This window comes from Zea mays, chromosome 9 (assembly GCF_902167145.1).
Source record: "Zea mays cultivar B73 chromosome 9, Zm-B73-REFERENCE-NAM-5.0, whole genome shotgun sequence".
Taxonomy (NCBI): Eukaryota; Viridiplantae; Streptophyta; class Magnoliopsida; order Poales; family Poaceae; genus Zea; species Zea mays.
Genome location: NC_050104.1, coordinates 84,213,316 through 84,240,113, shown reverse-complemented (window position 1 = coordinate 84,240,113; position 26,798 = coordinate 84,213,316).

Here is a 26,798-nt window from a genome sequence, read left to right as displayed (position 1 = left end):
TTTGTGTCTTATTAAAATAAAGTCTGCATATGTGATATATAAAACTATAGCAATGCACGAACATTTGACTAGTTAATGTACAAACACAAGATCACTCCTCTCCTCCATAGCTATAGCACACACATTTGTTGGCCTCATTCACAACAAAGCCAACAAATGTCAAAGTTCTATTGAAACTTTCATGTTATTGCTTATGTGCTTACATAAGTCCATACAAGGACTTCAACGATTTACATATCATGCCATACTGACTATTGGCTACAAAAATCAAAATGGCTAATCCATATAGACTCTTTTGCTAGCTCCCATTAAGGAAATTTGTTTAGACCTCCATTACATGAATGAGAAGGACAAGAGAGGTTGGTAAGGAAGTAGCGCTTGAAATATAGTCCGTAGAGCAATAGATGAATTAATATTAGAGGAGTCTTCACTTTTTTATGGGTATAATCCTTGGCTAGAAGCCACTGCAGTTGTAGTCTTCCACTTATGGTTAACCAAGTTATTGTAGCTTTACTAATTAATTGTTTTGAACACTTCCAACAGGTTCGTTGTCATCGCGATATCGTTGTCATGATAACCATCACTTGCATCAATGGAGGAGATGGAGGGGTACACGGTGGACCAAAAAAGCTTCCACTCATTTGCTAGTGTTGAGTAGTTTATTACCTATGTTATCACAATCCAAGCTAGCATGAGGATGTTGTGATTGTGAGCTGTTTTGTCAAATTAATTTGTATTTGGTCACTGTTTATTTGGTGCAACCTATTTGTTACAAAATGGTACGGATATAGTTAATATATATGGCAAGAGACAAATATTATGGTTGTCAATTTTGGTTCTGACGTTACATATGCGAAATATAATTCTTTTTGCGTAATATTTTATACGCAATATAAATACAAAATGCATTGTCGTATAAATTATGGGTTAAATATATGTAAATGCAACAGTTTTATTCGTTGTTGTATGGTTCGGTTGCATTATCTTTATAGTTGCGACATCATCAATTGCAATGATTTTTTTGTTGCAATAAGATGTAATTACAATGGATCTATTTCATTGGGACTTCAATTGTCGCAACATTTGCTCCTTGTTGCAACATCATTAGTTACAACGATGTTTTTTGTTGCCATAAAGACTCGTACCATGGATTAATTTTTATAGTAAAAAGGTCATATAACCACGAGACACATTATATTGCAAAATGATCAAATGCAACGAAATTATTTGCATGGCAATACATCTTGTTGCCATGAGTCACTTGTGTGGCACTAGTGTTTTGTTGCCATGAAGCATCTTGTGGTAACAAAGCCATTTGCAATAGATTCAAACGTGGCATTAACACTTATTACCATGAAATATGTTGTGGCAATAAAGTTTTTGGCAACTATTATAAATGTTGCAATATAACTTATTTGCAACATAATAGTCCACTGTAACAACAAACAGTTACAACACTTGAACACGTTGCAAAGGATGTAGTAATTGCAACAGAACGTAAAAATGTTGCTATAACCTATTGCCACTCTATTTTTTGCAACAGCAGGCAACGACAGTTGTTCTATTGCAATTGGTGCCTATTGCAACGATTTGTAGCCTATCGCAACGATTTTTGCCCCATTGCAAGAAGGTGATTTTTTAGTAGTGACATTAGGACAAAGTTTTTTTTCTTGAACACCTATTTGCATTCTATATGTCTACACCCATAAGGACGTTCAAGGAATTCTCAAGTTTGATTAGACATAATTGAATCCATCTTAGTCCATACAACTTTCTTACATAAATTAGCATTTGGAGATTAATGTGCCCCAATGGTTTTTCAAGTGTCATCTACGAGGTATACAATGTAGTAATCATCAAAAGACTTTGTTATCTTTTGTCTCTTGTTGTTTTGAGTAGCTACAATGGCATTCTCAAAATTTTCCACATGGGATTCCACAATGTCTTATATCGGACCATGTTGTTTAGGGAGTAATATAGGTTCATGACTAGATGAGTTATTTTTCATATGAAACTTGTTGTCAAAAGTATTAGGATTTGTGTACTCCATGGTAGTACAAACATGCATGTTAGTTACTTCAGAGCTTATTACTAAAAACCTATATTCTTTGTTATGAAAAACATAAACGAGAAAAACTCAATCAATAATTTGTTCTTATGGTGATTGGCACATTTATATTGGCCAATCAAACCTAAGTGCACAAGTATGAGGGATTTAACCTCTTCCTTTTTTCATTCCTTGAATGATGCTATTTCTTTATTCTTGGCAGGAAGTCCACCTAAGACACAACTTGTAGTTAATATAGGTCATCACTCCAGCACTCCTTCAAAAGTCCAATTGAAAGTGTCCTTTCATAAATAATTTTATTTCAAAATACTGCCCACCATGATCAGTTCTTAAACATTTGATTTTTCTCTCAACTTATTTTTTCTACTTCAGCTTTATAGATCTTAAAATAACATAACCCATCATCTTTGGTTGTAGAAGTATATAAGTTGTCACTTATGCCTACTGAAGAACCGACCAAAACATTTTTCTGTTTGTGACATCAAAGACAACGATGGTGCTGACAATCAGTAGCACTATAATATCTGTTAGTTAGAAAGAGATTTGGTCCACCACAATGTGCCTTGACTTCATTCAGCGAGGCACTCGGATCTTTCACACTTTGAGTCGTCATAGTCTTACAAATTCTGAAATTCTCGTAATAGACAAATGTACAATATCAAGAGCATGTCAAACGTCATATATTATATATAGCTCCAAGTTATTTGTGATAGTTTGTGTAGTGTAAATGCACGGTTTAGGATGGCATCTTACTGCACTGTTCGTTACAGTTTCTACTTTTCGGCATGATGACTGGCAATTCAGTTATCTATAACTAATATTAAGAGAGTGTTTGGTTTCTCTGTCTAAAGTTTGTTCGTGCCACATCAAACATTTAAATATCAACTATGAGTATTATATATAAGTTTAACTATCTAGGTTTAATCAATTTATCCATTTTTTAGTTTTTATATGTGTAATTCGTTTTATATAATTAGACTATATTTAATAACCGTAATTATCATTTAAATGAATAAAATTGAACTGTGATTATGTGAACTTTAATTTTCGTCTCTCTTTCACATATATTTGTTATTCACTCTAGTTTCATCAGCCGCTTATCTTTCATCTGTTGTTGCTCCATCTTACTGTTATATCTTTGAAATTAGAGCGGCAAAACTACCATTGACGCAATAACGCCTCACCACTAACATATGAAGGTATAGTCATCCAAGCCCATGCATGTGGCAAGGCACGTATGGGTCTACGATCGAGAGTGTGGTTTGCCTTCTACGCATAATAGCCATCTATTTAAATAGAGTTAATCTCATGTTTTCAGATACATGATTATTAATTCTTTATGATACTAGTATTTATTATGGATCTTAAATTTTATTTGAATTATTGTTGCATCAAGCCCAATGCAATTTAACAAAAAAATAGTTAGCTGATTATGATTGACAATTTGACATGGTTCATAGCCTACTATATGATAAATCTATACCTATTATGATATAATCTATACCTATTATCGATCAAAGAGCGATTTTTTCATCCATCCTTTACTCTTTGCTCACTCCTTAATTCCTCGGTCCACAGTCCTTCGGTCTCGTCTTTTCCTCACCATCTGCCTATCCATCCATCTCACTCATCTATTATCTTATCCCACTATTAGTATATTTTTGTCAAACACCAACGATCCTTAGATCCTGTTTGCGGGGAACGAGACTAGGGGTGGAAATTTGGCTCGGGCTCGGTGAGACTCGGTGAGGCTCGAGTCGGCTCGCGAGCTAAAATGAGCCCGAGTCGAACCTGGTTTTGCAGCTCGCCAGAACTGCGAGCCGAGCCAAGCCGGCTCGGTCTAGCTCGCAAGCCAGCTCACGAGCCGAGCTAACAACATCAAGTATACTATTATACTATATTATTATGTTTTGAACTATTTTATTGAATTTTTTGAACTTGATACGTGATACACTTATATTGTAGTCTAAAAATATATTATACATAATTTTTTATCTTATATATAATAAAAAATATATAATTTATACTCTAAACGTGATTTATGTGAGGCTCGCGAGCTGGCTCGAGCCTGGCTCGGCTTGGTCATATTGCGAGCCCGACCGAGAGGCTCGACTCGGCTCATTTCCAGCCCTAAACGAGACCTTGGACAATCTCTCTGTGGGAGCGTGGACCTTCCGCGGTAGGTCACCGGACCTTCCGCAACTCTGCGCTGAGAGCTCCACTCTTCCCTTTGAGCACGTGGACCGTCCACGTGCACAACATAAAATAGGAAATTTTCGACGACCAGCGTATTTTCGACGACCTCACTCTAGCCGCCGAAAGTAGGAGGTTATTTACGGCAGTACTAACAGCCGCCAAAAATAAAAGTTATTTTCGTCGACACCTCCAAGTGCCACAAAAATAATATTTTCAGTGGCGCACGTCTAGGCCACCGAAATTTATTTTTTACTAATCCCTCTCCTTTCTATTTCCTGCTCGACAGCATCAATACGCACACATCATTGTCGCCCCCACCGTCCCTGCCACCCGACGACCGCATCTCGCCGGCCCTGCTCCAACCCCAGTAGCTCCCTCATCGATGCTGCCTCAGTCTCGAGTCCAACACACTGCCACTCACCCCTAGTAGCGCTAACCCTAATTGTGGCTGCCCCCCACTGCCCCAGCCTCCTACAGTCCACGCACACTTGCTGACCGGCCCCCGACCTGCCCGACGACGCCTCTCCTCCGGTCCCTAATAGCCTCGCCCCGAGCTCCATCCACGACCGGCGTCGTCCACCTTCTCGGCCATTTTTCATTACGGACAACCTTAGAGTGGTGGATAGAACGTGGTATTTATGATGGGCATGAGGTCTAAGGGAGATTTTGGAAGCATAACCATGTTGTTCTCCATTGCACCATATTCAGCATGCAATTGGAGAACAACAAGGCTATGCTGCTAACATTTCCTTCAGATCCTATAGGCTTGTCATAAATTTGTGTTCTGTCGGTCACTCTTGGGTGGGTTTAGGACCTATCATTGCCTGTAGATGTAGAACCGATACACCTGAGGAAGTTGAATATTGTTTTTATGACATGGCTCGCTTTAGCAGTCTCAGGCATGATTGAAGATTGTAAATAGATGTACAATGGCTAGACTAAGAATGGACAACATTCTGATGAGCGGTAGCCAAGACCAAAAAGTTTATGGACCGTGTGTTCTCCTTGTCATTAACGGTAATATTAGATGCCCCTCGAGGTGACACAAAAATAATATATTTCTTAATAAGGAAAGGGTTACTCTAGAACTTTGTTAGTTTGGATTTATGCCCGGATATGAGGTGTGGGAGCATCATGGTGAGGTAGTATCCAATCTACATGTAGAAGAGGAGAATAATGATTGAGATGGCGGTGATGCGATGCATGAGATGCTAGATTTGCTATGTCTAGAGTTAAACCTTAGCTTTAAGGATCCTCCCAAAATAGTGGTTTCGAGATTTTTAAGCTCCTAAAACATTATAAAGAGTCGTTGTATGAATACATAGATGTGAGTATATTCGCTTTTGTGACCTGGCTCATGGCCATTTAGTCCAAGTTCTTTTTCTCGAACAATTGTTATAATAAGATTTTAAAATTGTTTGGGGATGTGCTGTTGTTGGGGGCCTTCGTCCTCCGAAGGTCCTCAAAAACATAATTTAACAATGTTTTCCAAGTATGGTTTGTGGACAGGTATCTTCGGATACATGATAAAAGCGTACGTGATGAGAAGCATGATCGTGACAAAGGTTGCCGTCGCTCCGAAGCTGTGCGCAAGGGAGCTTCGGCTAAATCGCAGAAAAGGGAACCGACTTAAAAGGGAAAAGGCTATTCAGTCCTCATAGATTTTTCTATAAGCCAACAGTAAATGTAAGGGGCATGATTGTAATTTCTTATAGGCTGTGTCCTGTGCCTATAAATAGATGAACAGTACCCTCGTACTGTTCACGCTGACTTGTATTCACTTTTGTGACACAGTTGTATTTTATAGCCTTCTATCAAGCCAAAGGTACCCTTTGTAATTCGATATTGTTCTTACTTTTTCATGATTGTATAATGAAGAATAAATAATATGATATAATTATTTGTGTTGTTTCTCATATGTCACATGTTTCTTCTTCTATTTTTACATATATTGCAATGATGAAGGTATGTCCTTCATGACCTTCGTCTGAAGATCATTATATCCTAGGGGAAATAATGCTTTGATGGACGAAGGACATTAACATTTAACATTTTGTGTTGCCTTGTTCTTAACTCATAGCATTTGAGAACAAGTCCCCAACATTGGCGCCCACCTTCGGTGAACCCTTTTTCGACCACCTTCGGCAAGCATTGACCTTCGTCATGCCGCCGAAGAAAGCTTCAGCGCCAGGGGCTGCCACACTACAGCCACTGGACCCAAATCAGGAGACCCTTTCTCTCCGAGAGTCCCGAAGCCAGAAGAGGAAGGCCACTAGTCCAACACTCCAGGAGGAGGAGTTAGACCAAGAAATCAGAAACATGGAGATAATCCATCAGCAAGTACAAAGGAAGAAGGAGAAGATGGCCTGAATGGCTGATCTTCAAAGGCAGATCGACGAAGCCACTTAAGAAGTACGCCATCTTGCTCAAGACGAACAAGATTGAAGGCCCCGACACAGGGAGCTTCATCAAGAAGGCTTGTTTAACGAAGATGGATGGTATGATGATTTTAATCATGATACCTTTACCTTTGATGATGCTTCTCCCTTGGCAGCAGAACTGCAGGCTATCCCATGGTCCCCATCATACAAGCCACCTCAGCTTCCCATGTATGATGGGCATTCAGACCCGAAGCAGTTTTTGATGAGTTATGAAGCAACTATATCTTCATATGGAGGCAATTCAGCCGTCATGGCCAAATCCTTCGTCATGACAGTTCGGAATGTGGCTCAAACATGGTATTCTTCTCTTTGGCCAGGGACTATTACTTCGTGGCAGAAACTCAAGGATATGCTAGTGACAAGTTTCCAAGGCTTTCAGACGAAGCCAGTCACAGCTCAGGCCCTGTTTCAGTGCACGCAAGACAATGAGGAGTATCTCCAAGCATATGTCCGAAGGTTCTTGCGTCTCAGAGCACAAGCGCCTACAGTGCCCAATGAAATTGTCATTGAGGCCATGATTAAGGGGCTTCGTCCAGAGCACAAGCGCCCAGTACTTCGCTAGAAAGCCTCCACAGACTCTGGTGAATCTACTTCAAAAGATGGATGAGTACATCAGGGCTGACAATGACTTTCGCCAAAGAAGTGAGGAAGCTTATAGGTTCTCCGAGATGACCAGGGGCTTCGGAGGAAGAATCCATCTGAGGCATGTTAGGTCAATTCACAACTCCACTCAAAGTGATGACAGAGGAAGTTAGCTGCAGAGGCCGCAATATTCTTCACAATCTTTGGGGCAGCAACAAAGCTCTTTTCAGTCGCCAGCTCCAAGAGGCAGAGGCGCCAGGGGCTTCAGAGGAAGATATGGAGACCAGCCCAGGAAGATCTATTGCCTATTTTGTGGTGAAGACAAGGGCCATACTACAAGAATGTGCCAAATCACCATACAAAAGCAGAAGGAGATTGCAGAAGCCGAAGCCCGGCAAAGTCAACCGAAGCAGGTCCTGCACACTGCTTCGTGTCACTCACCCTACATATCAGAATATGTGGGTAATCATCCTGTAGCTTCTGTTGCTTTGGCTAGTCAGCCACAGGCTTCTTGGCCACAACTTCCACCTCCGCCGCCACTACAACCTGCCTATTCACGAGGTCAGCAGCCATAAGGGAGCCATCAGACTCATCAACAGCGAGATCTCAGGGAGGAATCCGAAGCTCGCACAGTCAACAGTACTGTGCCAGAATCAAAACACATCTATTAAGAGGTATCCTACATTCCTACCTCTGAAGCATTTTTAAATTCATTGTCATTTTCTTTTTAATAAGGAACAATCAATGAAAGTCTAGTCTTGTCATTTTTAATTTCTTGTAATAGCTTCGTCCTTGTTATAATGAAATATATCTTCCCCACAGACTCACGGAGCTCAAAAAACTGCCGAAGCTCAAAAGTCGTTCCTAAGTGAACGTAGAGCTAAAAATCCCATTGCAAGTTTTACCGAAGCTACAAAAAGTCATTCCTAAGGAACGCAGCGTAAGTTTGCTGAAGCTACAAAAAGTCGTTCCCAAGGGAGCGCAGTGTAAGTTTTCTGCTCAAAAGTCATTCCTAAGGGAATGCAGAGCCAAATACTGCCGAAATATAAGGCGAAGCGCGAAAAGTCAACGAATACCGCCGAAATAGAAGGTGAAGAAGTTCAAAAGACGTTCCTAAGGGGATGTAGAACTTACACCAAAAAATAAGCGATGAAGCCGAAAAATAAATGGCAAAGAGATTTTGATGGTTCCTAAGGGGACGCAGAGATTGTGTATCAGCGTGCGTATGTGTCTTCGGCATTAGCATCATTCTTTGCATCATATCATCACATCATATCGCATAGCATCACATCATACATCATATCACATCAATGACATCAACTGGAAACGAAGCCGATCTTTGGAGAATGCTTTACAAAAAAATGAAAAGATGCCAAGGCACAAAGTAAGCTGAGAATTACAGCTTCTTCAGGTCTGATGTGGAAAAAGGGATCTATTGTTTAAAAAGCATTGATGTTTTTACAAAGTGTGGATGATTCTTACGAAGTATAAAAACTCTTCTTTACGAAGCATGAAAAGAAGGGAAGGTGTTTTTTCGCCGAAGGCTAAAAAACGGTACGTACATAAACTTTCATGCATCGCAAAGAACTGAATTACAAACAATTTACATATTACATTGAAAAATATAAACATCAAACATTACAGACTTAGTTCAACAAATATTACATTAATATCCTAGAAATGTTTCTACAATAATAGCTATTCTTCCTTCAAAACTTTCTCTGCAACTTCGTTAAGCAACTTGGTGACAACTTCGTCGATAATAGCTTCGGCCATATTAATAATTTCTATCGCTTTCTTTGTTTCTGGGTCGGCCAGTGGGTCGAATGGCTCTGGGGGAGGAGATAGTTCAGCTGCGGTAGAAGACATCAATCAGTTCGAAATCACGAAAATAAACAACAAAGCTAAAAGCCATTAAGTAATACCTATCCGTCTTTCGAGTTCCGCAGTTTTTTCAGCTTCTTTCGTTGCTTCTCGAGCGTCATGAATATCTTTTTCGCTCTTCTTCATTATCTCATGAGCCATCCCTCGGCCGCCATTTTCCCAGATATCAGTAAAAAAATTTCCCCCTATTAAACTCGCTTCGGCTGAGGGGTCCTTCGTGTCGTCAACAGATAAGGTAGCTTCAGCCTAGGCCAAGGTTTTAACATGATTTCAACATGCCTTCTCCAAAATGGCTGCAACCCCTCTCACACCAGAGAATGCACATACGTCCCCGCGGTCACTCAAAATCTCCTCAAAAGCTTCGGCTTCACCACTGATCCACTCGATGACGCCCTCAGGGTCGCCTCGTATGAAGTTGTCTTCGTTTGAGTAGGCACCCACGTTGGCGAAGCTAGTCTTTATCTTTTTCACACACTCCACAGATTTTTAAAAACATCTTTCTTTGGATGTGCAAAGCTCTGCAACTGTTTTATCAAAATAATTTTTCCAGTATTCGCTGGCATCTCGATCAGCTTCGGCAACAGCGCATTTTAATTTGGCCTCAGCTAATTGTTTCCGAACGTATTCAATTTCACTCTTTTGGGCCTCAGCTTGAACTTTGGAACTGGCTTCATCTTCTTTTATCTCGTTTACCAATGAAATTAATATTTTATCCTTTTCTAGGCCTTCGTTCCTTAGTTCAATCACCTCTGAGCGAAGGTTGTTTAGAGCCATGGTGCACCCTTCATCTTCGATATTTTTCTGTGCCCTGAGGGCATTGCTAAGGATCAAGCCCTGCAAGAGGAATATAGTATTAAGTATAAACAAATGAAATAATTTGTTTTTAAATACAAAAATTTATTTTCACACCTTTATACTATTATATGCCAAACTGTCGGCCAACTCATCCTTCGACAGTATTGAGAGGCCGTTTTCTAACGTTGGGAATCCGAAGCTTCTACCCATCTCCCGGCAAACAGATATCTCTTTGCTATCCGAGAGACAGTACAAAAAATCTTCCTCTCCGCTGCCGTTGAACACTAATGCCCCCTTCAGATATTTCAGCTTCTGGGCATAGTGTTGAGCTTCTCGTTCTTCTTCTTTAGAGAGTCTTTTTCCCGAAGCATGACAGATGATATATTCAATACTTTCTTTTAAAGCTTCGGGAGCAGGAGCGGCAACTTTTTCAGGCAAAGTCTGTTCTATAGCCTCTTCCTCTACTGCCTTCTCTTCAATTTTCGAAGGTTTTTTCTCAGCAGGCTCTGAATGCCCAGCTTCGGCACTAGCCTGGCTCACTGCAGCTTCAACTTCGGTCGGTTTTGTTTTAGCTTCGGTTTGCATTTTTGAAGCCTCGGCAATTTTCCCTGAAGGAGTAGAGCTTGAAGCCTTTACTGATTCGAGCACATCTAGTACATTTGCCATCCTTCTTCTTTTGGGAGTTGCCGCAAGACCTTTTTGTGCCTTCGACACTGTTACTTCTGCCGAAGGGCTTAAAACTTCTAATATTTTTGTTCCTACGATTTTTGGCTCTTCAGTCTTATCAGTCTTCGGCTCAGCTAGCTCGGCTGAGGGTACCTTCGGCATTATAGCCGGATCTTCAGCCTTCTGTGTAGGAGAAATGGGCTCCTTTGGTTTAGTAGGTGAAGAAGTTTCTCCGCCAAATTCAGGCAACACAGCTGGTTCAATATACCGTGGCCGGTGGGTAAGGACTTTCAATTTTTTGCTCTTCAGCGCAGGCTCATCTGGAGTGGCCGAAGCAGCAATCTTGGCCGAAGCAGCAACTTTCCTCTTCTTTCCCTGTCCCCGCAGCGTGTAGCTGTAGTCAGGGTAAACAAAACCAATAGCATCAAAAACTCTATTCAATCTCTTTTTTCCTCGGCCCTCGAAGGATGTGGATAATGCATTATCTTTTGCTTTGGAATATGGCCCAAGCATTTCATCACTTATAGATTCGATACATTTCAGCCAGTCGTCATTTGGTTCATCAAATTTATCTCCATATTTGAAGGTGTATTTTAGTCGAACCCAGTTACCTTTTCTAGATTCGGTGACAGTCTCCGTCGGCATCTCCCAATCCTCTACAAGCGGCCACACTCTGAAAGCTATATGCTCTTGGATTAAATCTCTTGTACCAATGAAAAAATAGACAGTACCAAAGGCCTTCTGGCATGCTTCGGCGGCTTCATCGATTTCAACCTTCGGCGTTCGAAGGCCAAAGCGGGACCAAATGGGGCGCATAATAACCTCCTTAACATCCTCCCTCGCCACTAAGTTGTTCTTCACATAAAACCATTCTTCCATCCAATTCCCTGGCCACCTCTTTCGAAATGTTGGCACTGGGTAACTCGCATTGGGACGGGCGATAAACCCGTAACAACTGAAGTTGTTGTGATACTGTTCCTTCCTCATAGCCTTCGTCTCATGCATGAGTTCGTGCATGCTGCAGAAGCACTTTGCACTCGGTTCTAGCCCCTGAATCCTTACTGTCTAGACAAAAATCCCCATCCTTAATATAGCTTCGGGGGTAATCTAATGGAGGAAGATCTGATAAATTTTTAAAACTTTGACCACAAACCTGCTCAGTGGGAACTGAAGCCCAGCTTTGAAGAAGCTTCGGAAAATCACAACTCCGTTCTCCTCAGGCGCAGGAACGTTGTTGTCTTTGCCAGCCCTCACAATAGACATGTCTCGAAAGTATCTTCCCCTCATATTTTCAAGGTGACTTTGCTTGATGGTCGATTTTCCGAAAATTGCATGACTCGGTCTCCAGGGTCGATCCTCGGAGTCTTCGCCTCCACTCTCTGCATCATAACTGTCACTGTCACCAGTGTCTTCAGACAGGCCTTCCAGGATTTCCTTGGTAATCTTCTCTATATTTGACTTCACCATTGACTCGATAAACCCAGCTATATAAGGATTACCAGCCTTCTTCTGCTCAAAGAGCTTCTCCTCTTCAGTGAGCTTCGTCTCAGCAGCAACTTTCTTGTCTTGAGACATCTTTTCTTCGGAAATGACAAAAATGTGTCCTTAAGACCGAAGCTTAGAAAGCCTGAGAAACTAAGCAAGCGTTGGCGAGCAAAAGCTATGAAATTGAGCAAACAAAGCAAATGGCACAAACAGTGTACCAAATCTGGTCCGGGTGAGTTCTTATTTATACGCTCGGCGCGCTCCAAATTGGAGGGTACCGTCTGTCATTGATTGTTGCTATTCTAGCAAAGGGAAGGTGTTTTTTGGACCTTCGGCTTAAGGCCTTCGTCCATGTCACAGTTTGAATTCGTTATCTTAAGCAAATTAATACTGCGAGGGGCTACTGTTGGGGGCCTTCGTCCTTCGAAGGTCCTCAAAAACATAATTTAACAATGTTTTCCAAGTATGGTTTGTGGACAGGTATCTTCGGATCCATGATGAAAGCATACGCGATGAGGAGCAAAATCGTGACGAAGGTTGCCGTCGCTCCGAAGCTGTGCGCAAGGGAGCTTCGGCTAAATCGCAGAAAAGGGAACCGACTTAAAAGGGAAAAGGCTATTCAGTCCTCATAAATTTTTCTATAAGCCAATAGTAAATGTAAGGGGCATGATTGTAATTTCTCATAGGCTGTGTCCTGTGCCTATAAATAGATGAACAGTACCCCCGTATTGTTCACGTTGACTTGTATTCACTTTTGTGACACACTTGTATTTTCTAGCCTTCTATCAAGCTGAAGGTACCCTTTGTAATTCGATATTGTTCTTACTTTTTCTTGATTGTATAATGAAGAATAAATAATATGATATAATTATTTGTGTTGTTTCTCATGTGTCACATGTTTCTTCTTCTATTTTTACATATATTGCAATGATAAAGGTATGTCCTTCATGACCTTTGTCTGGAGATCATTATATCCTAGGGGAAATAATGCTTTGACAGACGAAGGACATTAACATTTAACATTTTGTGTTGCCTTGTTCTTAACTCATAGCATTTGAGAACAAGTCCCCTACAGCTGCCAAAGCCCCATAAATGGCCTAAAGACATATACCATTCAAAGAAAATTGTCAATGGTCTTGGTATGGATTATGAAAAGATTGATGTGTGCAAAAATAATTCTATGCTTTTCATGAACGAGCATGTGGAAGAGAAAAAAATGCTTGCAATGTGGACAATCGAGATTCATCGAAGATGTAAATGACGAGTGTGATAAGGTGATGATAGATGTTACACATAAGAAGCTTCGTTACTTACCACTAACTCCTCAAGTAAAAATGTTGTTTCTATCCAAAAAACTGCTATGCACATGCCATGGCATAAATAAGGTGTCCATGAGAATGTTGAGCTAATGGTACACCCTTGAGATGGGGATGCTTAAAAGGCTCTTGACATGTTTGATCCAAACTTTGCCGCTAAACTGAGAAATGTTCGAATCGGGCTCACGATGGCTTCACACCTTCTGGTGAAATGGCATAATCATACTCATGTTGGCATGTCTTTGCTATTTCATACAACTTTCCACTTTCTCTTTGTATGAAGTATGAATTTATGTTTCTTTGCTTGATCATACCTGGCCTGGACCATCCTGGAAAGAAACTCAATGTCATGTTACAACTCTTGACTGAAGAGTTGAAGGAGCTTTGGAAAGGAGTTAAAGCATATGATGTTTTCAAAAGGCCGAAATTCAACCTTCGAGTCGCATATTTGTGGTCGGTGCATGACTTCCCAGCGTCTATTTATTTTTTTGGTTGCTGTACACATGGTAGATTAGCATGTCCGTACTGCGGTACAGATACAGATTGCTTTCATCTTGCTCATGGTTAGAGGATCACTTACTTCGATTGTCATCGATGTTGTTTTTCCAAGGCTAAGGGTTTATACGGTTAACATTTTAGTTGGTCACACTTTAATTAGCAGCATCTAATTACTAAGTGTAAGTATTTACCAAAACCCAATTAATCATAAGCAATGTTCATCACCTCAAAACCTCTTAACGCTTAAGTGAACTACTTGAATCCAAAAGGACCACGAATTAAACTCCATCTTTAAGTTCAGTTACCATGTGAGGGTCCAGGTCGCTCATAACCGTGAGCATGGCTGATATATCGGTTTTTACGCTCTACCGTGGTGGTACTACTTTACCTATAAGTTGTGTATCCCCTCTAGTCTGGGATTATCGGACCCGTATTCACTTTTGAGGTGAATGGCTAGGGATCCAATGAGGCTTTCACAAAACATACTTAGTACGAAGCTACCCACATGGATTCTAAGTCGGTGTGGAGGCCCTTTAGGCGAGGTAGCTTAGCCAAGACTACATCCCCATGTTAACATGAGCTACCACCAACAATCGCTCCCCCTTTTGCCCATATTTCAAGGAAGGATACTAGGCACTAATCATATTAGGTTAGCTGCCAAAACTAGAGCCATGATTGCACTCATGGTTGCACCGTTTTCCTGGGTGGTCACTCCATATTCCAATTTTAACACATATGATCTCATTAATTACCAAATTAAAAACAAAAGCAGCACATGCATAATCCTTGGAACATTATCAGCATAAAGGAGTGACATCATTAAGCTAGTTAAAGCATTAGAAACTAATAAGCAAATCATAAAACCCAAGTTTAATCAAGGTATGGGTTGGTAAAGACTAGAAATTGCTATATAGGTAATTCCATCAAAATTATGCATATGATAAAGTGTAAACTTAGTTGTCATGATGATTTAGGATCAAATAGAAATGCAGGGGAAGATGTCAATTTGCCTTCCTCACTAAAGTCATGAGTCTCCTCTTCGAACTGTTCCTAATTTTCTATCACGAAAGTGTCTTCTAATAGCACACATGCAAAATAAAGAAAACATACAACATTGAATAAACATGCACCAACCATTAAACAAAAGAAGCATATAATTAAACTCGTGGGAAAAGGATAATTAGTCTATTATTTATCCCTTTGTTTTAGAAACAAAGACTATTTTTTCTTTTAAATCTTTACCCAAGAAACCTAATTTTAATCAACTACTAATGATCTAGAAATAAGGCAATTTTTGGAGGTGTAAACCTACTATAAAAACTATCCTAAAATGTTTAGCATATTTTTAGAAAGCTAACAAAACAAGATTTAATTTATTTGGATTTGAAATAAGCATTTTATGGCCAAAATACTATTGTAGGGTCAAATGGTAAAGAAAAATGGCTTCAGGGGCCTAACCGTAAAGAACAGGGACCTAGCTGTAAGACTTTTACTTGGTGGAAGGGCCTATTTGCGAATATCTGAAAGAATCAAGGCTCATTAACAAAAATGCTCATGAGGCTTAGATCAAGGGGTACCAACCACTAGTGACTATCCGATCAACATATGAGGGCCAAGATTAAATCAATCGAGCCAACACGGGTTTAAATGAAACTGACCCCACGATCAAATATCAACGGCCAAGGGGTTTTGGCTCAGCTTCACGCGTAGGTCTCTATGAGCCGAGGGCCGACGACGGGGTGAGGGGTGGCGTGCGGCAGCGCACGGCAGGACTCTCGCTGGAGTTGGCCAGAACGACACTCTAGGAGGCCAAAACAACCGAGGAAGGGCTTAGGAGATAGCTAGGGAGAAAGTGAGCATACCTGAGGCCTCACCGAGGGGGTAGATGGGGTGAGAGCAGCTAGCGATGAAGAACAATGGTCGAGAGAGCTTCGATGAAGTTAGGGTGGTGCGACAGAGCTGAACAACGGATGAGGAGAGCTCGGGGGAGGTCAGGGAAGCTGCAGTGAGCTTTAGGGATCACAAATGTGACCTTGTAGTGGACGGGGAAGCACCGAGAGTGCCTGACATCGGTGGCAACTGCAAGTGTGGGCTAGGCGCAGGAGGGCACGTGAGAGGATGCTAAGGTGTGGGATCGGTAGTGGGGCTCGAGGTAGTACTTAAAGACCAAGACAGGGGTTTATACAAAATACTATTGTAGGGTCAAATGGTAAAGATCAACTAGCTTCAGGGGCCTAATCGCAAAGAACAGGGACTTAATCATAAGACATTTACTTGGTGGAAGGACCTGTCTGTGAATATCTAAAAAATAAGGGCTCCTTAACAAAAATGCTTATGTGGCTCTGATGAAGGATTAGCAGCCACTAGTGACCGTTTGATCAACATTCGAGGGCCGAGATTAAATCAGGCAAGCCGACTCGGGTTTATACGAAACTAACCACGCAATTAGATATCAATGGACAGGGGGTTTTGGCTCGGCTTCACATGCATAGCTCCGTGAGCAAAGGGCTGACAATGGGGAGAGTAGCGCCGTGAGGCGACGCAAAACCAGTCTCTCACCGGAGTTGGCCAGAACGGCACTCTGGGAGGCCAAGCCGACCGAGGAAGGGCTTGGGAGAAAGCTACGAAGAAAGGAAGCGTATCTGAGGCCTCACTAAGGGGGTAGAAGCGGCGCTAGCAGATGACTATGAAGAACAGTTACCGACGGAACTCTAGTGAAGTTGGGGTGGCGTGGCGGAGGCGAACGACGAACAAGGAGAACTCGACAAAGGTTGGGGAAGCATCAGCGAGCTTCGAGGATCACGATAGCGGCCTCAGAGCGGACAAGGAAGCACCGGGAGTGCCCGTCCACGGCGTTAATGTGTAAACACCCACAATCTTATTTTGGGTTTATTAAAAACATTTTCTAAGGTCTAAATAAATGTCGTTAATAAGGATTTTATTAACTTAGAAATATTTCTTGAAAATAAGTAAATGGCAATATTAAATTTTGAATTGTCAAAGTTAGATTTGGGTCTCAAAACTAGAAGTTAAAAGTGAAAATCTTTTAATAAACATAAAGGTTTTCAATTGTTGATATGAGTGAATTATTTTATTTTTCTCTCTCATGAATTAAGCATCAGTATTATTCTAAATAATAAAATATTATTACATCATGCTGGGATTATTTTGTTTGTTGCATCTAAATTGGAGCTTGAAATTCAAAACCTAGACCTAAATTGAAATTGAAAATCGAAAACAAAACAGAAATTAAGAAACAGAAAAGAGAAAAAAACTACCTACGCTTCGTGGGCCGAAATCCCCCTCCCGGCCCAGCTCCCCTTCACTTCTTCTGACCCATCCTAGCTTAACCCCACCAGCCCATAACCCCTATGTGTCTGCGCTAAACTTGGGCACCGACGGATGGGTCCCACTCGTCAGCCTCACTGCCAACCAGACTCACACGCCCTTGGTCACTGACGTCGTGGGCCCCACACAACAGCCTCAGCTCCACGCACATGCTACCATCGCCTAGTCTCTTGCACGTGGGCCCTTGTTGGTGGCGTCTCCTCGCTTGGCTCGGTTATGGGCCAGTGGCGAGCTCGTCCCGCATGCATCCGCATCAAAATCCCTGGCAAATCGCAGGTCGTTGGGAGTGGTTGTAATTCCCAACCTGAGTATAAGATTCATGCCCATGCTCCCTTGGCCGTAGATGGTAGACCAGAGAGAAATCAGAGCCACCGTATAGGTCTGGGGTCCGCCGCCGGGGTCCTCCTTTGTGGGTGTTGTCTGGGGGGTCGAAGGAGGGCCTAGGTGTGCCATTGGGGAGCCTTGATGAAGTTCGTAGCTCAATCAGGAGGGAATGATAACCAGGCAGTCACGAATTTCTTGACGGTGCAGTTCTGCCGCCACAAATCCGCCCCCACCCGTGTTCGGGGTACCTCAGCGTCCTAACTACGGGTAAGTGTGCCCTAGACCTACTCGCTTCAGTCTCAGTAATGTGTAGCTAGGTCTCGGCCATGGCACGTCCGTACTGGAGCTGGGCGTCGTTGTAGTGGCTTCAGTCCGGAAGATGAGGGAGATGAGGGTGATGGGTAGAATAGTCGTCGGATGCATGACCGGTGGATGAGATCAAATCCAGCATACTTGTTCGCTGGATTGAATGACTAGCGTAGGGCTGAGATTAAAACTTGTTGCATCTCTGCGGTGCTCAGATCTGTGCGTTGATGTGAGATCGGGTGGGCGTGATGAGGTGTAGCCGTAATAGAATCAGGACCGTTGCTTTCAGATCCTGTGGATAGGGATGCATACCGATTCAGAGTCTTGGGGATCTAATCTGTGTCGTTGGTTTTAGATCGGGCGGCTGGGAATTAAGGACACCCTTTCAGCCGTGAAACAGTTACAAAAGAGCCCTCGGTTTTCCATTAAATCAACCCGCAGTCAAGTCTAGTGAGTAGATCAATACAAATAGGTCCTAGTTTTTGTAGTTAGAGCCCTGGACTTTCCTAAAAATGGAATCCACCCTCCAGGTATTCGAGAAACTCAAAAATAAATATAGATGATTTCTAGTGTTAAAAAATCATAACTCTCTCATTTTAACTCCGTTTCAACCCGTTCGAGTTGCGATAGTTTTGTGATAAAATTGCCTACGCAGTAGTAGCATTAATCGTGTCATATCACATACTTTTATAATTAGAATTTTGTTCAACCTATGAGTAGTAGATTTATCTCACTAATCAAAGTTAATTTGTCCATAATTATAATCTTAATCTAATCAAGTTATAACGTAGATTAAAGTTAAATTAGTGATTTATTTAGAGTGCACTTACCCACATGGGTTATACTAGTCAAGATAACATAGTTTAATATTTAATCACATAAATCTTCTGAACATGATAACTCTTTAACCGTAACTCCGGATTTTGTGGTTCTCAAACCTACGATCTCATAGCATCACGTAGAATATTTTACGTTGTTTGCTCTCATGTCGGGTGTACTGTTATTTTTATGTGATTCTTGTCTATTTGTATGTATTGCTACCAATAGTGGTGAGGTCACGAGAATTTGAAGATCGACTTGGTACCTAGAATCTTGAGTCACAGGCAAGTAGTGCCCTTGATCACTTTTCTTTACCCAATAATGTTCTTGCTAATCACTATGACATGCTCAGGTTAATTTGAAGGGACCTAATAGGTTTCCCTAGCATTGTTTATCCCACACCTTGCAGATAAACAAATTATTGGGTAGTTTTGCTATTGCTCTAACTGGTTTTGGGAAATTAATGTTATATTATGTTCATGTTCCAATTCTGTTGTTGTTGATTATTGTTCATGATAAGATCATTATGTTAATTGGAACATGGAGAACCACCCGAAAAATAGTGCTACAACAAGGGTGGTATGGGATGCCCTTGGCTGACTAATTAGGAAAGCTAGTGGAGGACTACCTTACCCGAAAGGGGCAAGGGTGGTAGAGGAGCTGCGTATAGGGAGGTTCTCCGGTCGATCATGCTGCGATGGCTTTTTGGACGAGGGATTGCTATATTGTCCTTCTCGTAGCGGGTTTTCTGAAGCTAGTGGAACTTTGTAAAGGCCTCGTAGTGGATCCCTAGCCATTCACCTCGGAAGTGTCTAAGGGCCTTGCAAACCCTGGCTAGACGGGATACGCGACTTGTGGGTAAAGATGTGCAACCTCTGCAGAGTGTAAAACTGGTATATCAGTCGTGCTCACGGTCATGAGCAGCTCGGACACTCACATGATTAATTTATGGAACTGAACTTAATCTATCATATGCATTGCATCGCGGGTGTTATTATTAATTGTGATCTCTCATTTAATTGGGTTAGTATCTACTTATACTTAGTAACTGCTAATAAAATTTCGACCAACTCTAAAAGCAATGCTCAACTTTAATCATCTCCTTTGATAAGCCTTACACTTCACTTGAGCTCCCACCTTTGGTGAGTTCATGCACATTATTCCCCACAACTTGTTGAGCGATGAACGTATGTGAGCTCACCCATGATGTACTCACATCCCCCCGGGTCAAGAATAGGTACCGTAGGATCAGGCGCATGAATGATGTTGTGATGAGTTCGTGACTGGTCTAGGCCGTCGTCTCCCAGTCAACTTTGGTTGTTGGATTGTTGTCTCCGTATAATGTAATTATTTATCTATTTTGTACAGAACTCCGTTATATACTAATGATGTGACATTCATTTCTCTACCATGAGTCATATGTGTGAGACTTGATCCTAGCACACTTGATGAAGTTCGCGCCCGGGTTTGGTGCCCCTAAAATCCGGATGTGACACAATGGCACGACAGTGATGGTGAGGATGAGCAAGGCGCATGAAAGCATGGGAGAGGGTTCTAAGATGTGGGATCGTTTGTGGGGCTCGGGGAAGTACTTAAAGACCAAGAGCGGGGTAGGCAAGGAAGGGAATTGGCCGGGATTGATCTGGCTGGATCTCCATGGCCATGGCAATATGGTGGCGTTCATGCAGAAGGAAGGAGAGCAGGGAGAGAAAGAAAGAGAGCTCGAGGAAAAGGAAATGAGGCTTAGTCCGAGCAGGGAAGGTGATCACGTGGTCGGTCGTCCACGCGTACGTGGCAGCGAGGCACGATGGCGGCATCGGAGCAATAAAGGAAAGGAGGAAGAAGAACAGAGGAAGGGGAGGGAGAGACTAATGGTTGGGCTCCATATGACAACGAGATGGGGCCAGGGGCCCACCTATAAGCCGGAGCAAAGAAACGCGAGCACGGGCACTGGCGCGGGCGCGATAGCTTGGATTAACGACCCAAATGTGGCCGCATACCGGGGAGAGGATAGTCCCCTTTTTTATTCCAAATTTTGAAATCCTTTTTATTTTCCTTTTCACCTACTCATGATCATATACACATAAAATATATTTTGCAGGTCTTTATAGAATTCATGAGACATTTAGAAATAGAATATCTTATCTAAGTGTGAAAATAGCTAGGGTATCAAAATAATCCTTGTAATTATTTATCAAGCAAAAGTCCATGCTCCAAAAATGAATGCATTAAATAATGAATTCAACTCTTTTTGTCTGAAAAGATTATTTCTGTGATGGAACCTCCCAAGGGATTAAGCCCACCTACAATTGTCCTTGTCCTAAGGACCTTGGACAACCCTGTAGATGCACATAATCACTCGACAAGTTCGGTAACTGTATCCTTATCATTTTTCCCAAGAGTGCTTCACCCGTCACGCAGATATTACATCACATCGGAGGAAAGAACAAGCGGAAGCATTTTACAATAACTTAATTACATTCATAAAATATATATATATAGAGTATTATTATTACAATACCAGGGTATTACGAGTGCACAAAGTATTATTACAGACCAGGGAGGCAAAACACTCTCCCGCACAAAAGTTTATTGTTTTCAAGGTGGGAGGCAGACATCCTCCTGTGACCAAATTCATTGCTGGGGCTCTTCCTTAGGTACCACCTTTGAATAGAAACAGCAAAACTCTATTGTTTCCTCACCTGCAACAACATGGGTTCGAAAACCCTGAGTACGGAGTGTACTTTTGCAAGTCTTACCCGACAAAAGGAAAAGACTCTCAAGGATATGCTAGCTTGAGGGAGTCATGGTAAGGCTATTCAAGAATCAAGACTCTGTTTGCACTAATGCTTACTAATAGTGGATCCTTAAAAATCCAGTTTTATTGTCAGGTTTAGTTATCACTTGTAGCTAGAGTTTTTTATACCCTAGTTCAAGCACTTGGCCTACGCTAGCCGTCTTTTATCACCCCTTTTACTTTACTAGAATGCTACGTGTAAGTCAGTGACCGAGTCTTCATGTCTGAGAAGTAACGGCGATCTGAATCGGTTAATACTCAACTGAGGATCTCCAATCACACGACATATGTAGCACTTAACACTTGCATATGTCAACTCGCCACCAGGATTCTCAAGACCAGACCGGGTTCACGCCAACCGAGAGCACATATACACCATCGTCCAGCCTCTTGCCACGGAGGGTACACGCTACTCTCACCATCTCTCCACTCCCATTGCATGTTGGCCTTTCTGGTATTGGTCTGCCTGAGGCAAAGCTTAACCATGACGAGGCATGTGACCAGTTACAGGGTCCTCGGTCAGCAGGCCCACATCGGTACGGTCCTTAAGCGACTCAGACGGAGACACTACACTAAGACTTCCTTCTCGTGCAAGTCACCCGCCCGGTCTCGTCTTTATCATTTTCAATCCCAAAATTTGGTACCTGATAGAGGTACATCTTTTCCGATGTTGACCCATCACGGCCATGATGGATCCACCATCAAGTTTTATTTTTGAAAACATCCCATCCAATCTGAAGCATCGTCTTTTGTTAAAACAAAACATTTTTGTTATCTAAAGCAAGACTAAGCATCCGAAAACTTTTTAACAAACCAATAATCAAGGAATGGTAATCAATTCCAAGGAAGGGAATGCATCAATTGTGTAGCACTCAACTCCTATCACCTAATGCATCATTTCAAGTGATAAAGAATTTAAAACAACAAGGAAGGGCAAATGCACCGGGGATTGCCTTGTGTTGTAGGGGATTCGGGATCTGTTCCACAGATATCAAAATAAAAACTATTCCTGGCAGGTGGAGTCTCTATTGATGGTGCAGTTTCTTCTTCTTCAACTATTTCTTCTTTGTTTTCTAAACATAACAATATACATACATAAATGTCCATGTAATGCTATGATTATGCAGTTATGATAGAACATAGTAAGTTATATCATATCTTGAATATAACTTTCCTTCACGGTACACCTGGGTAACTAGGGTTTTCTGAGGCAGTATTGTGTTAGGATAAGGCAAATAATACCTAAGAAAGCTAGGGTTTTGTGTTTGGGAATCAAACAATGTCCAAAACATGTCAAACTTCACCCAAGGGCTCTAATTATCATATTAAGCTTGCCCAAAAAGTTTTATGATTTTTGGAGCTATCAAATAATTTCTAAAATTCCAAAAAACTAGGTTTAGGCCTTCTCAAATACTAAATAATTCATGGTTGGGGCTAAAAATCTTGGAACTATTTTTATTAAATACTAGAGGAATTTAGGAGTCTAGTAAAATTGGTCCCATAATTTTATCATTTTTCTAGAATTTTCTATAAATTTCCTAAACCTAGCTGAAAAAGGCGAGGGAAAATGATGAACAGTGATGGGCTGAAACCAGTCCGAGCCAGCCCACGCCTAGGCGAAACGCGCCCGCGATGTTCATTTTGCGTAGAGGGCCTCGATCATTCAAATAATCGGTGAAGAACCCCTGGCTACTATTCACTGTCACACTGACATTCACAGTTAGGCCCTCTAAGTTATATCTCTTCGCAACGACAGGTCCCCGATGATGAACGCCGGTGAGCACGCCCTCCGGCGAACCTGTACCGACTAAGATACTCAACGACCAGAGCCCTAGCTCGGCCAACACCTAATTCCACCCTCGACGACTCTAATCCCTCCATTAATTACACGAATCCAGCCCGAAATCTCTCTGTCCACGACGACGGCAAAAAATAGAGACAATCCGAGGTGTTCATGACGATTTCGTGCGGTCTAGCTCAATCAACCGAGCCTACAAGCAATAGGAGACCTAAGGGATACTAGAACAGCCAACAAAGAAGCATGAACCAACCTGAGGAGGGCTGGCCACGGTGAGAGACTCTCGGCGGCGCAGAAAACCCGATTTGGGGGAAATTCCAAATTGAGGAGCTATGTTGAACGATTCGAGGTGAGGACTGGTTCACTGGGTGCGTAATAACTTAACGGAGCTTACTGGGGCAGCAATTTATAGAATCTATCAGCGGTGGTGTCCAATTTGAAGAAGGCGCTGGCGGCCGGAGAGAGGGGAAGTTCACTGGTGCAAGTTGTCGTGGCTTTCACTGGGGCAGTGTCTTAGGCGATGAACAAGCTACCTAAGGCAGTTTACTGTGACGTGGTAACACTTCTCAGTACGTGGCATCTGGGCAGCAAGCGGCAGACTCCGGTGAAGTCATCTGGACCGGCCGCTAGGCAAGTGGGTACGATCAACCATCCAGTGACTGGGTCCGAGCCAATCCGGGTGCCAAGATCTTTTACTCCCCTCGGTTATCCACTTCGCGCTGAGCACGAATCGTGGCGGCTGGCGTGAATCAAAGCGCGGGGTCACCGGCGGCGAGGTGCACTGCACCTAAGATCTTCTTCAAGCACTGTACCATCAGAATCCCCATTAGAGCGCCTGACAGAGTGATTTGCAGGGCCTTGATCTGTGATTTTCGTGTGGCAACTACTTAATCTATTTGTAACAAAGTTGTTGTCCTATAATCAAGCTTTGATTTTGCTATAGTAATCATACACAAATACTTACTGGATCGTGCTTAAAATAGCTCCCAAAATCAGCCCTAGATCACTTTAGTCCTGATTCAGTGTCAAAGTCGACTTACAGGCCAGTTTCCAATCTGTTTTTCTCCCATTTCCATGTAGCACTAGGGCTTAATCACTTAATAAAATTTGTACCTCTAACATAGCTCTACAAGTTTGATGTACTGACTAAGGGAAAAATCTTCAGGAATTGAGGAATACATAGCTCCAAAGTTGGCTCCAACACACTAAATTTCAGACTTAGCCATATGGTGTTCATGGGGCACTTTTGCAAATAAGTCCAAACTCCTTCATATTACATGAAAATCCTTCAATGTGAAAGTTACTTGGTTTGTGGGGTTCTATCACTTTGATATTTGTACTTTGGTCCAAAAGTGCATATAATTTGCACTTACCCCCCTAGGGTACAAATTAGGGTTTTCTAGGGTTTCTTTTAGGGTTTTGAGTACTTTAAGGTTTTTGTGCCAAAAAAGTTCATCAAATTTGATATCTTGTGAACATTTCTAATGGCTTTTGAGATTTTTACTCATTTTGGCTTCACTTTCATCCATAGGCCCTATTTCCAGGGTCAAGTACCCTACCCTAAGGTTAAGCACTCTTCGAGTCACATCATCACAACTTGTTTGAAAATTTTACCTAGTGAATGAATTTTAGGTGTAACAACCAACATGAAATGTCAATGCACATGATGTTATGCTCAAGTTTTAGTGCCAGTAACACCAGGGGTGTTACATCCTTCCCCCAATAAAAGAATCTTGTCCCGAGATTTAAGGTCCTAGGGTAAGTAATGGAAAAGGAAACACGTCACATCTTTATTTCCTTATTTGTCTTGCAGAGCAAGGGGTGGTATGGGGTTTATTTCACCTTTACAATCAAATGTACATATCTTACATGTTATATGAAGCTAAAACCTAGGAAAATTCTTTTCCAAGAAGTCTTGAGTCTCCTAGGTAGCTTCATCTTCAGTATGCTGGTTCCATTGTACCTTATAGAATTTAAGAGTCCTTTTTCCGGTGATCCTGTCCTTCTGATCCAAAACTCGAATGGGATGTTCTGAATAAGTCAAATCTGGTTCCAAAGCAACATCCACCACATCAATGGTTCGATCAGGAATCCGAAGGCACTTCTTTAATTGTGATACATGGAACACATTATGTATTGCAGACAATGTTTCTAGCATTTGATGTCGGTATGCCATTGGTCCGTATCGTTCAAGAATAAGAAACGAGCCAATATACCGGGGTGCCAGTTTGCCTTTTCCCCCGAAATGGTTCACACCCTTCATTGGTGATACTTTCAGGTATACATGATCATTAACTTGAAAGACCAAAGGTTGGCGTCGCTTATCCGCATAATTCTTTTGTCGAGCTTGTGCCTCTTTCAAGTTGTGTATGATTCGTTGGACTTTTTCTTCCGTCTCTTTAACCATGTCGGGCCTGAAAAACCACCTTTCTCCGGGTTCTGACCAATTTAAGGGTGTCCGGCACCGTCGCCCGTACAATGCTTCAAATGGTGCCATCTTAATGATTTCTTGATAACTATTGTTATATGAAAACCCTGCCAATGGCAGACAATCATCCCATTTCTGTGGAAACTCCAAGGCACATGCCCGCAACATATCTTCAAGTATTTGATTTACTCTCTTAGGTTGTCCACTTGTTTGAGGATGATATGCCGAACTGTGGAGAAACTTAGTACCCAGGGACTTATGTTGTTCACTCCAAAATTTGGATACAAATTGTGGACCACGGTTTGACGCTATCGTTTTTTGGAACTCCATGTAAACTGAGAATACGAGCAATGTATAAGTGGGCATAGACAGCAACTGGGTGATCTGTCTTGACGGGTAGAAAATGTGCTATCTTGGTAAGCCCATCAACTATAACCCAGATAGAATCAAATCCTTTGGCTGTCCTGGGCAACCCCACAATGAAATCCATACTAATATCCTCACATTTCCATGTTGGGATGGGCAAGGATTGTAAGGGTTCAATGGTCTTCATATGTATTGCTTTGACACGTCTACAGGTGTAAAATCTTGCCACATAGCGTGCAATTTCAATTTTCATTTTTGTCCACCAATAATGTTGCTTTAAGTCTTGATACATCTTAGTACTTCCAGGATGAATGGAATATCGACTAAGATGAGCTTCATCCAAAATTTGTTGGCGGACTACAGCATCTTTGGGCACAACTATGCGATCATTAAACCATATTATTCCTTGGTCATCTTTTCGGAAGCAATTTGCTTTGTCGGCTTCTATTTTCTCATGAATATGCTTCATACCCTTGTTGGTTCTTTGGGCATCAATAATTCTCTGTAGAAGAACTGACTCACGCTTTAATTGTGTCAAAGTTCCGTGTTGTATCATCCCCAGATTTAACTTTTCCGTTTCTTAACATAGTGTGGTGTCAGGGGTCCTTATTGTAAGACAATGACAGGAAGCTTTGCGACTCAGTGCATCTGCCACCACATTGGCTTTTCCTCGGTGATAGT